Raw genomic sequence first — 10,951 nt, 5'->3', positions numbered from 1 at the left:
TGTTTGTTCATTTTTTTTTTTTTGAGGCAGAGGCAAGTGAGTCTCCGTGAGTTCAAGGCCTGCTTGGTCTACACAGAAAGTTCCAAGTCTGTTGGGGCCTCTGCCTCCCACGTGCTGGGAATTAAAGCTGTGGGCCATCAGGCCTAGCTTCTTGTGGTTTTAAAAATTCTCTTAGCATTGCTGTTTTGCAGTTTTGTTTTATTGTATTAAACAAACAAACACATACAAACTTTGAAAATGGTCCGCGGAGGGCAATATCACCCATAGTATCCACAATATTCTTGGGAGAAAATCCCTCCTTTGACTGTGTCTTTCTCTTTCTCTGTTTCTCTCTCTCTCTCTCCAGACAGGGTCTTGCAATGCACTCCAGGCTGGCCTGGAACGCAGGATTCTCCCACCCCCCACTCCAGACAGCGTTGAGATAGCAGAAGTGTGACATGGCGAGGGGTTCAATTACTGTCCCTTTACCCTGAGGTTGCTTTTGGACAGAGACTGTGGTTTGTGAAATTTGGGCTGCAGATCTCCAGTTTCTCCTAAATTCAAAGGCCTGGCTAATCTCCTTTTTATAGACAAAATATAGATTGTGAAGTTTTAAAATACAGGATGCGCACAGGATCTTCACCCGTGGCCATCTGTCCTGCTAATGCCCGCTTCTTTTATCAGTTCGTGGAAAACTCTGCGGCCTTCACCAAGGTCCTGGATGACTGTTTCGTTCCTTTGCGTTTCGTTATTCTTTTTCAGATATTTAAAGTATTTTTAGTAATTACTTTTGTGTGCGCATATGTGTGGCAATGCACGCCTGGTGTATTTGTATGTGTGCAGGTGTGTCTTCTGGACATGACCACGTGGAGGCTAGAGCTCAACAGGTAGGGGCCCTTCCTCTCTCGATCTTCACATTGTTGCTATTAGTCTTTTTGAGTGAAGGTCTCATTATGTGGCCTTGGTTTCCTGGAACTCATTAGATAGACCAGACTGGCTTGGAATTCACAGCCACCCGACCCCTGCCCCTGCCCTCTAAGTGCTTGGCTTAAAGACTCCAGCACGCTACCTGGCTTCCATCTTAGTTTGTGAGTAGATCTCTCGGTTGACTTGGAGTGTTGATCCAGTTAGACTGGCCGGCCAACAGCAAGCTCCTGCAACTCTCCTGCCTCCACCCAGCACAGCACTGGGGTTACAGCTCCTCATGTTAATGCAGCAAGTGCTTTTGTCCACTGAAAAGGGGGTGTCCCCAGCCCCCCTTTTTCTGATATTCAGATATATTTTATCCTAAAAAAGGCACTTAGGGCCATCTCATCGACTCATTTGCCCTTCCTTCCTTTCTTTCTCTTTCCCTCCCTCCCTTCTTTTTAATTATCCACTTGTTTGTTTAACATTAATTGAATTAAAATACCAGGTTCTGTACTAGGTCGTGCAAAAGAACAATAAATAAAAGCTTTCCTCCAGGTTCCCTTAGCCTTTCCTGCACACTATTAATCCAGACAAAACAGTTTCATGTCCTAGAACAGAGAGGCTTAAGGAACACGTGAAGCTGTAGCAAATTTTTCACTTAGTTCACTTCTAGGGTTTTTTTTTTTTGTTGTTGTTGTTTGTTTGTTTCTGAAGGTTCTATAAAGCTAGCCTAGCTACTTTCTTTCTATGAGAAATCCATTACAGAAATACTTAGCAACTCTGGGCAGGGTAGTTAGGAGGTATTTCACAATGCTTATTGTCAGTTCAATAGAGAAATTGCTACAGGAATTATCACTTTGGGGAAATGCTTTTTTGTTAGGCTGTGTTATCCTATAATGCCTCCTGTTAAATGACGTACTTGAGATAGAGTATCTAAAATGAATCTGAGTAATTTTTCAATCAACCTAACAACGTTTCAAATGAACATTTTAAATTATCTAATTTTTGTCTGTCTGAGACAGGGCCTCTCCATGTAGCCCGGGCTGTTCTGGAACTCAACTCTGTAGACCAGGCTGGCTTTGAATTCGCAGAGATCTTTCTGCCTTTGCCTCTTGAGGGCTGGAATTGAAGGTGTGCAAGGCCATGCCTAGCCCTAAAATATCTGATTTTTGAGCCGAAGCATTAAACTGTAAGTTGTGTTTCTTCCTCTCTTCTTACATTTATTTGTTCCTTGGGGAGAGGTGGGCACGTGTGTGCCGCAGCATGAGGACAGCTTGCAGGATCAGTCCTCTCCTTCCAGCACGTGGGTTCCGGGGACCCAATTCAGGTGACAGGCTCGGCAGCAAGCATTTTATCTACTGGATCATCGCGCGGTTTTTTTTTTTTTTTTGAAAAGTCATTTCAAAAGCATGCAGGTGCCTTGTTTGGGGGAATAAGTACTTGCTGGCAAGCAAATGATTTGTATGATAATTTTGCCTTCACTGCATTTCCGTGAGTTGAACATTATTTCAAAATTTATTAGAGAAACTCATGTATGAAAAAAATCTTTTAATCCCACCGCTTGGGAGGCAGATCTCTGAGCTCCAGGACAGCCTGATCTACACAGAGAAACCCTGTCTTGAAAAATAAAGGAAAAAAATATTTTAAGCCACATAATGCTACATTAACAGGGGATATTCAACTTTTGTTAAGAGTTGAAGGGAATTCAGGCTACCTCATTGCAGAGTGCTTTCACAGACATAGATGACTGAAATAAACAAGCTTTAGAAATAAAGAATAATCGGTTCCTTTGGGGGAGGGGACAACACGAGGGGAAAGAGCCTTTATTTTCATTGCTGTTGTTGTTCACAACTTGAGTCGTGTTCTTCCAAGGAGGAGTCTCAGTAGGATAAAAATCCAAGAAATTAAGGGAAACACCATATGGTGAGCTGGAATTGAAAACATTTCTGTAAGCACATGGCTGAGAAAATCACGGCTGGAGAGTTGGCTCAACAGTTAAGCGTACTCGTTAGTCTTGCAGAGGACCCAGGTTTGCTTCGTTAGTCTTGCAGAGGACCCAGGTTTGCTTCCCAAAACCCGTGAGGTGACTCCAGTTCCCGAGGCTCTCAAGTCTTTTTCTGACCCCCACACACCAAGCACTCAAGTGTCTGGCCACAGGCATATATGTAGGCAAAACACTCATACACATTTCAAAAATGAAACAAACTTAAATTTATTTTTTTTTTTTAGCTAGAACTATATCAGTTATCTGTTACTGTTCAATAGTTCTACCACAGCGTAGAGGCTTGAGACACATGGCTTTTGCATGCTTCCTGTGAGCCAGGAGTCGGAACATGGCTTGTACCAGGAGGCTGCACTGTCTGTTTTAGGGTCTCACAAATCTTAATGCACAGAGGGTGAAAGGGTGAATGTGGGCTTAGCGTACCTGAAGCCCTGGCTTCAATGTCCGACTCTCAATTCTCCTCGCCCCACAAAAAAAAAAAAATCCCAACAAGCCAGAAGTTGTCCCCAATTTTTTGCCACATGGCCACTTTCATAGTTAGTCTGCTTCTGTAAAGCCAGCAAGGGAGGAAGTCTCCCTACAAGAGGGACAGCCCATCATGTAATCGTTATAAACATAATATAATCACATATATGTCCAGCTGAGGCAGGACGATTGCCAAGAATGTGAGGCCAGCCTAAGGGGGAAAAAAAGACATGGTGACCGGAGTTCAATTCTGGAACCCACGTGGCAGGAGAAAAGGAGAAAACCAATTCCTACAAGTTGTCCTGTGACCTTCACACGCACGCACTAGGGTGTGCACACCCACAAACATACACACAAAAATGTAGAAAAAAAATAACAAAAGCTGCAATGGCGCACCCATAATCCTACCACCGGAGAGATGAAAACCAAAACCAGGCCTGGGAATGTAGCAGTTGATAGAGTGTCGCCTAGCATGCACGACGGCCTGGGCTCAATCTCCAGCACCTCATAAACCTGGAATCCCAGCTTTTTGGATGTTGAGGCAGGAGGATTAAAAACGCAGGGTCATCCTCAGCTCCACCGAGCTATGTGAGCTCCTATCTCAAAAATAAAATAAAATAAAATAAAATAAAATAGCAACAGCAATATTGTACGTCCCATCACCTCTGCTATATACTACTGGTTAGATGAAAGGGACCAATGGTGTGGGAGGTCCTCCTCTTTCGTTCAAGAGGAGCAGCTCACACAGGAGCCTTGGAGGCAGGGATTATGGGGGCAGCTGTAGAGGTTGTCTGCCCCAAATGCGTGTGGGTTTTCCATCTTTGTAATGAGTGTCACCAGTGCTCGGGTTGTTGTCTTTTAACTCGTTCGTTCTCCGTTAAGAGGAACCTGGGTCATCTGCAGAAATGGCTTGTTCCTGATAAGGAGCTAGGAAAGCACGCACAGAGCCAGGGGTAATTTTATGGTGCTGGAAATCAGTAACATTCAAGCCAGACATGGTGGCGCATGCCTTTAATCCCAGAACTCGGGAGGCAGAGCTCTGGCAGATCACTGAATTTGAGACCTGCAGAGGGGGGAGGGAGGGGAGAGAGAGAGAGAGAGAGAGAGAGAGAGAGAGAGAGAGAGAGAGAACAGAATCAGTAAGGTTCTCAAGGATGAACAGGGTCGTGTTTCATTGGACAGTCATGATATTTATAGCATATAAAGGCTAATGCTGACAATGAAATGAGACAGGTTGAATTTACATGAAAATTCATGGCCTAATCATGATGTTCAGGCTTAGGGAAGGTCTGAAAATATTTGTCAGTATCTAAAGAAGATACTGGGCTGGGGCCAGGGAGATGGCTCAGTGGGTAAAGTGCCTGCCACCCTGAGTGCTATCTATCCCTGGGATCCATGTGGCCGGAGAAGCGAGTCTACAAAGCCGTCCTTTGACTGCCACATGCTCAGGGAGGCATGCCCCGACCCACACCCACAGACATGTGCTCATCATCACAGTAAATAAAGTTGTTAAAAGAAATAGATTACATTTAACTGCTGATGGGGCTAGAAAATTGGCTCAGCAGTTAGAGAGCACTGGCTGCTCTTCCGAGGACCCTGGTTCAGTTCCCAGAACTCAAATGGCAGCTCAGAACTGTCTGTGGCTCCAGTCCCAGGGGATCTGACACCCTCTTCTGACCTCCAAAGGCACCAGGCATGCACATGGTGTGCATACATACATGAGGGCAAAACACTCATAGACACATCATAAATAAATCCTAAAAAGTTAATCTTAAAAAGCCAGGTATGGTGGCTCAGGCGTTTAAGCCCAAAGCCAGCCTGGTCTACACAGTGAGTTCCAGGACAGCTAGGACTATATAGAGAGACCCTGACTAAAAAAAAGGTTAATTAAAAAAGAAAGTTAAATAAGTTAACTATTTGCATGTAGGATTTAGCTCAAAATAATATAGGACTAATAAAGCAGATAAGAGCTTGTAAAAAATTAAGTTAATTATTTACTGTGAAAAGTTGTCATTAATAATGCAAAATTAAGCTTTTTATCCAGCCTTTCCAGAATGTTATATATATTTTGTCAACTAAATATCACTAGACAATAGGGAGAAGCTATAGTCAGGTGAAATCCAACTAGTAAATGTGGAAAGGATGGTGGATTTAGCAAAACACAGCAGACGTTTTTTTTTTTTTTTTTTTTTTTTTTTTGGTTTTTCGAGACAGGGTTTCTCTGTGGTTTTGGAGCCTGTCCTGGAACTAGCTCTTGTAGACCAGGCTGGTCTCGAACTCACAGAGATTCACCTGCCTCTGCCTCCCGAGTGCTGGGATTAAAGGCGTGCGCCACCACCGCCCGGCTCAGCAGACGTTTTTAAAGTTTTTAAAAAGCTTCATGTGTATGTGTGGGACTGCGTGCACACAGACCACGTGCATGCAGGTGCCCAAACTTCAGAAGAGGCCCTCGGATCCCCTGGAACTGCAGTGAAAGGTAGTTGTAAATTGTCATGCGAGTCTTGGGAAACCAGCTCCAGTTCTCTGGAAGAGCAAACACTCTTTAGTTGCTGAGCCGTCTCTCCAGCCCCTGTCCCTCATACGCTTTAATGAAATTATTAGGATAATGATAATTTTCACGTTGGTCATTAGATTCAGACATGATGATCAACTGTTGTCTAATGAGGAACTTGGTGTGGTAGTGCACGTGTGCACTCCTAGAGCTCAGGGAACAGGCAGTTGAATTAAAAATCTGAGGCTGAGCCAGCAGTGGTGGCGGGGCAGGGGCAGGTGGATCTCTGTGAGTTCGAGGCCGGGCTGGTCTACAAAGCGAGTTCCAGGACAGGCTCCAAAGCAACAGAGAAACCCTGTCCTGAAAAACAAACAAACAAAAAGAGTTTGAGGACAATGAGAGACCAAAAAAAGCAAGGGCTGACCGGCTCATACTTGTAAGCCCAGTTTTAGGGAGGCAAAGGCAAGAGGATTGCTGTGAGTTTGAGGCCAGTCTGGGTGACTCAGTGAGTTTTGTGGTAGGAATCAGCCTGCACGCCTATCAGCAGATGAATGAATAAAGAAAAGGCGGCATAAACACACAATGGAAGTTTCTCAGTGATAACAAAGGGAATTTGCCAGGTGTGGTGGCACAGGCCCTTAAGTCCAACACTTGGGAAGCAAAGGCAGACATATCTCTGTGATTCAAAGCCAGCCTGATCTACATAGCGAGTCCCAGCTCAGCCAGGGCTATGTAGTGACCCTTATCTGAAACGGAAAAAAAATTATAGTTAAATATTATATTTTTCAAGTGATGTGAAATGTGGATAATTATTAATATTTTTTAGCTCAGTGTAAAGTTTAATTGTCCCATTTAGTCAGCGTTTTCTTTTTTTGTACTAAATCAGAAAATTCTGACTCACAGTTATACATTTAAACAAACACACAAACAAAAGACAGGAAATTTTGGGGGTCAGAAATTTCTTCCGTATGCTGGATTGAATGGGGGCTCATAAATGGAGAAGTCATTTCTTCCATTCAGTGTGGCCCCAGACACTAAATATGTAAAGTTTCATACTGAAATTCTGCCATGTTGACTATTTTACCTTAGGAGAATGGAGATTACTGTGAGCAGCATCCCCAAAAGGTATGCTTCCAAAACATGGGAAACATTTTGGTAATTATAGTGATTAACAGGAATCTACTGACGAGGGTCTCCTAATGAGCAGTGGGCAGGAGCCAAGAATGTCACGTTTCTGACTGCATGTGACATTCTTAAAGATTTTTTCTACATCTTACATGCTTTTCAAATACTCCCCCACACGCATGTATTTTAAAGGCCTACCTGTAATTATCGTTCCAAAGCCCTTGTTTTCTAGCTCTAAAATTGCGTTAAAGAAAACTAGGGAGTACGCTCACAAAGCTCCATGTCATTCTAGAATGGGACCATAGGGTGCTTCTCTGCATAACTCCAGTTGTAGCGTATTGGTGCTGAAGCAAGCATAACTCAAAGTAGTTTTTGTATGGCTTGAATGTACACGGAATTTTCCAGGAATGGAACTACTATGTAAATTGAAAGGAGTGTGGAGCGGTGTTTTGTTTGGAACTTTCCCAAGAATGGCTTAATGCTTTTGAAAAACCACACCAATGACATCAATGCCATTTATGGGCTGTGCTGAATATCTTTCCCGACCCTTCCAGACACTTTCTACCCTTCTGTGCCACAGAAAGGGGCTGTGACTGACAGGATTCCCTACCCTCCATCTTCTGCGAGGCATGGACGGATCCAAGATCTGGAAGATGGACGGAGGATGAGTTAGAGTTCTTAATATGAGCGGCAAGCGTGCCTAGCTATTTTCCGCCACCATGTGATTGCATTGTGTTGATTTGGTTCCCAGGGTGGGTAGAAAGCACAAGTCAGCTGTGGGGCATGAAGAGGTAGGTAGTTCTGATGCCCGTTGCACTTGAGGCTACTAGACTATTTCTCCTTTAATCCACATTTATGACTTTCTGGAAGTTTCCCATGAGCAGCCAACAGAGAAAGGGTACAGACCTACCAACCATCAAACGATCACAGCAGCTGCATTCGAGGCCCTGCAGGGCAGTGGAGGAGGGAGATAGTCCTGGGGCAGAGCATTAGGCAGAGGACATCTTGTCTGCTTCGGGTAGAAAGGGAGACAGCCTAGTTTCTCTGGGGGCATATTGCTGGAGATACAATCCTGTGTGAGCTGGGCTGCCCCTGTTTTTCTTTATAGGGTATGCCAAGAATGCAAAGCCAGGACAGGGCTATTATACCTGAGTTGCATTGCAAGGAGCTGCCTGGGGGGATAGGTGCTATCTCCTTTTGGGTCAAAGAGAAGGATTGCTAAAAGATGCCAGTTCCTTAGGCCAGTGTTCTTTGGGTTATGAAAATAAGCACTGTGACCACAGCACGCACGCACGCACGCACGCACGCACGCACGCACACACACACACACACACAGCAATAGGATAAGATAAATATCTTTGAATTTATTTCCAGAAAAGAGGTCTGGAACGCAGAGCTTGTGACTTCTTTTAGAAATGTAACTTTGGCCTTAAAAAGCCTGTAATTCATTTTTGTTTCTTTCACTTAATAATCTGTTTCTCTGGTAATGATATTTAATTTGTTTCCACAGTCTAAAAGCTTATGAGTTTTCTTAAATAGCCAAGTGAATTGAAAATTTATCTGACACAAAATGTATATGCAAATATTTATAGCAACTTTATTTATAAAAAATTAGAATCAATGTCAAGCGTGGTAGCATATGCCTACAAACCCAATTTTAGGGAGGCTAGGGCTGGCTAATCAAGGCCAACCTGATCTATATAATGAGTTCAAAGCTAGCCAAAGCTACTTACCAAGACCACTAAAAAACCCAACAGAATTATGGACAATCATGTCTTGTTGGCCTGGAACTCTCTGTGTAGACCAGGCTGGCCTCCAACTCAGAGATCTACCTGCCTCTACCTCCTGAGTGCTGGGATTAAATGTGTGAGCCACCATGTTCTATAACATGGATAAATTTTAAATGCAGTTTGTCAGGGTAAGAAGCCAGACATAAAAGAGTTAAAATAATTGTAAGCTTCCTTATATGTGACATTTTGAAAGAGAGAGAGAGAGAGAGAGAGAGAGAGAGAGAGAGAGAGAGAGAGAGAGAGAGAGGACACTACAGGAATGTGTGTTCATTTCCTAGTGCTCCATAACCAAGCACCACCGCAGACTGAACAAGGTTTAACAACTTCAGGATCTGCTTCATTAGGCTTAAGGCAAGGTATTGGCAGGGGCTTGTCTTTGCTAGCTCGGAGGCCATCTGCACTCCTTAGCTGAGTCCTTCCACACTTTACAAGACCCTCTGGTACCCAGCCTCACATCTTACTTCCCCCTTCCCCTTCTCAGTCTTATTTTTAAGGATTCGTGTCATTATATTTAGGGCCTACGTGGAAAGATAGCACCGGATGATTTTTTTTCTCAATGTCCTTGATAGAATCACATCCTGTAAAGTTCTTTTGCCCTATAAGGCAACTCGCCCAGGTTTCTGATAGTAGAGTATGGGTATCTCTGTGGGCCATCATTCAGTCTAAAATGGGAATGAAACAGACCAATGGTTACTAGGGCTTGGGAAATAAGGAAGAGTTGAGGCCATCATGGACTTTACTAGAACCATGGCTGATACATGACAAATGTCAAAACCCAGAGAAAGGCACACCAGACAACTAAAACAGAGCAAATGTTACTGCCTGAAATTTAAAACACAAAACAACAAAAACAAAAGACCCAAGCAGGACATCCCTGATTCCAGGACAGAATGCAGAGTTCAATGAAAGAACAGGAAAATAGTATCATAAGCAGAATAAGTTGAAGAGACCTGCTGCCCCCCGTGGGAGTACAACAGATAAATATGCTACTAAGAGAGGGGTGGAGAGCTCACTCTGCTTCTTACAAGAAGCTCAGGAAATCTGGTGTGCAGGTACACCCTTGTAATTCTAGCACTCAAGAAGTGGAGACAGGAGGATAAGTAGTTTAAGGTCGTCCTCAGTACAAGTTTGAAAACCAGCTTGGGCTACGGGAGGTCCTGTCACCCTGTCTAAAAAGAAAAATAGCACAAAGGAAGGAAGAGGGAAGTAGATTCTACAGAAGCTGAATTTCAGGCAATGGTAGAGGATGGGAGGCCATTTCCTTCCTCCTCTACCTTTGGACAGAAGTCCGACTGTGTGCTTGGCAGACAATGGTACTCAACCCTGACCATTCCCACTCTAGCCTGCTCTCGAGGTGGATTCCACACCAGGAGGGACAAGACAAGCCAGGAAGCCTAGGGCCTGACAGCCCTCTCAAGGCCTATCTTGTAAAGCAACGTGTCCCTCTGGAAGAGGCAGACCACTGTTTCTCTGCCCTCCACCCAGTTCAAGCGTGGTGATACAGAGGAGAGAGATAGCCCAAGAGGAGAGAGATAGCCCAAGAGAACAAAAGGCTTTACCACTTGGTCTTCGAGGCCTGCATTGTGAAACAAAGCATGGTCATTAGGGGGAAAAGATGGCCATCTTGGCGGTGAGCAGTTAAAAGAGGGCCAGGAGCTCACGGTGTTCGTAGCGGAATGATATACCTTCTAGAAGGTTAAAAGAGATAATGTAGGAGAGACAGCAAAGAACTCTCCTGGCATAGGAGCAAGCTTTAAAGTTGGTCAATATTGCTGTCCCTGAAAAGGAGACTGCTCGGATTGTGGCATTTATGCTTCGTGATGTATCAAAAATAGAACAATCAGCTACAAATCAGTGGAGCCCACCGGCTGGGGGTGAGCCCACCATCTGGGGGTGAGCCCACCGGCTGGGGGTGATACCATTTCCGGTAGGGCAAGCTAGATGAGTCAGAGAGAACCTAGCTGTAATGCGGGTGCTTCTGGAGGCTGTGATGTGTATCCAGGGTTGTAGCCTCTGAGGAAGACATCAAAGGGCCCTGTCCTGTGCAGGAATCTCAGACTCACTGAACTAAGCCAGTCAAATGACCAAACAGCGGGCCGTAGGAGGTAGGGGAGAGAGTCAGCATCCAGATTTGCTCCAATATCTCTAAAACATCCAGTTGTCAACAACAAAGCACAAGATACACAAACA

This window comes from Chionomys nivalis, chromosome X (genome assembly GCF_950005125.1).
Source record: "Chionomys nivalis chromosome X, mChiNiv1.1, whole genome shotgun sequence".
Lineage (NCBI taxonomy): Eukaryota > Metazoa > Chordata > Mammalia > Rodentia > Cricetidae > Chionomys > Chionomys nivalis.
Note: the sequence above shows the minus strand (reverse complement) of the source record.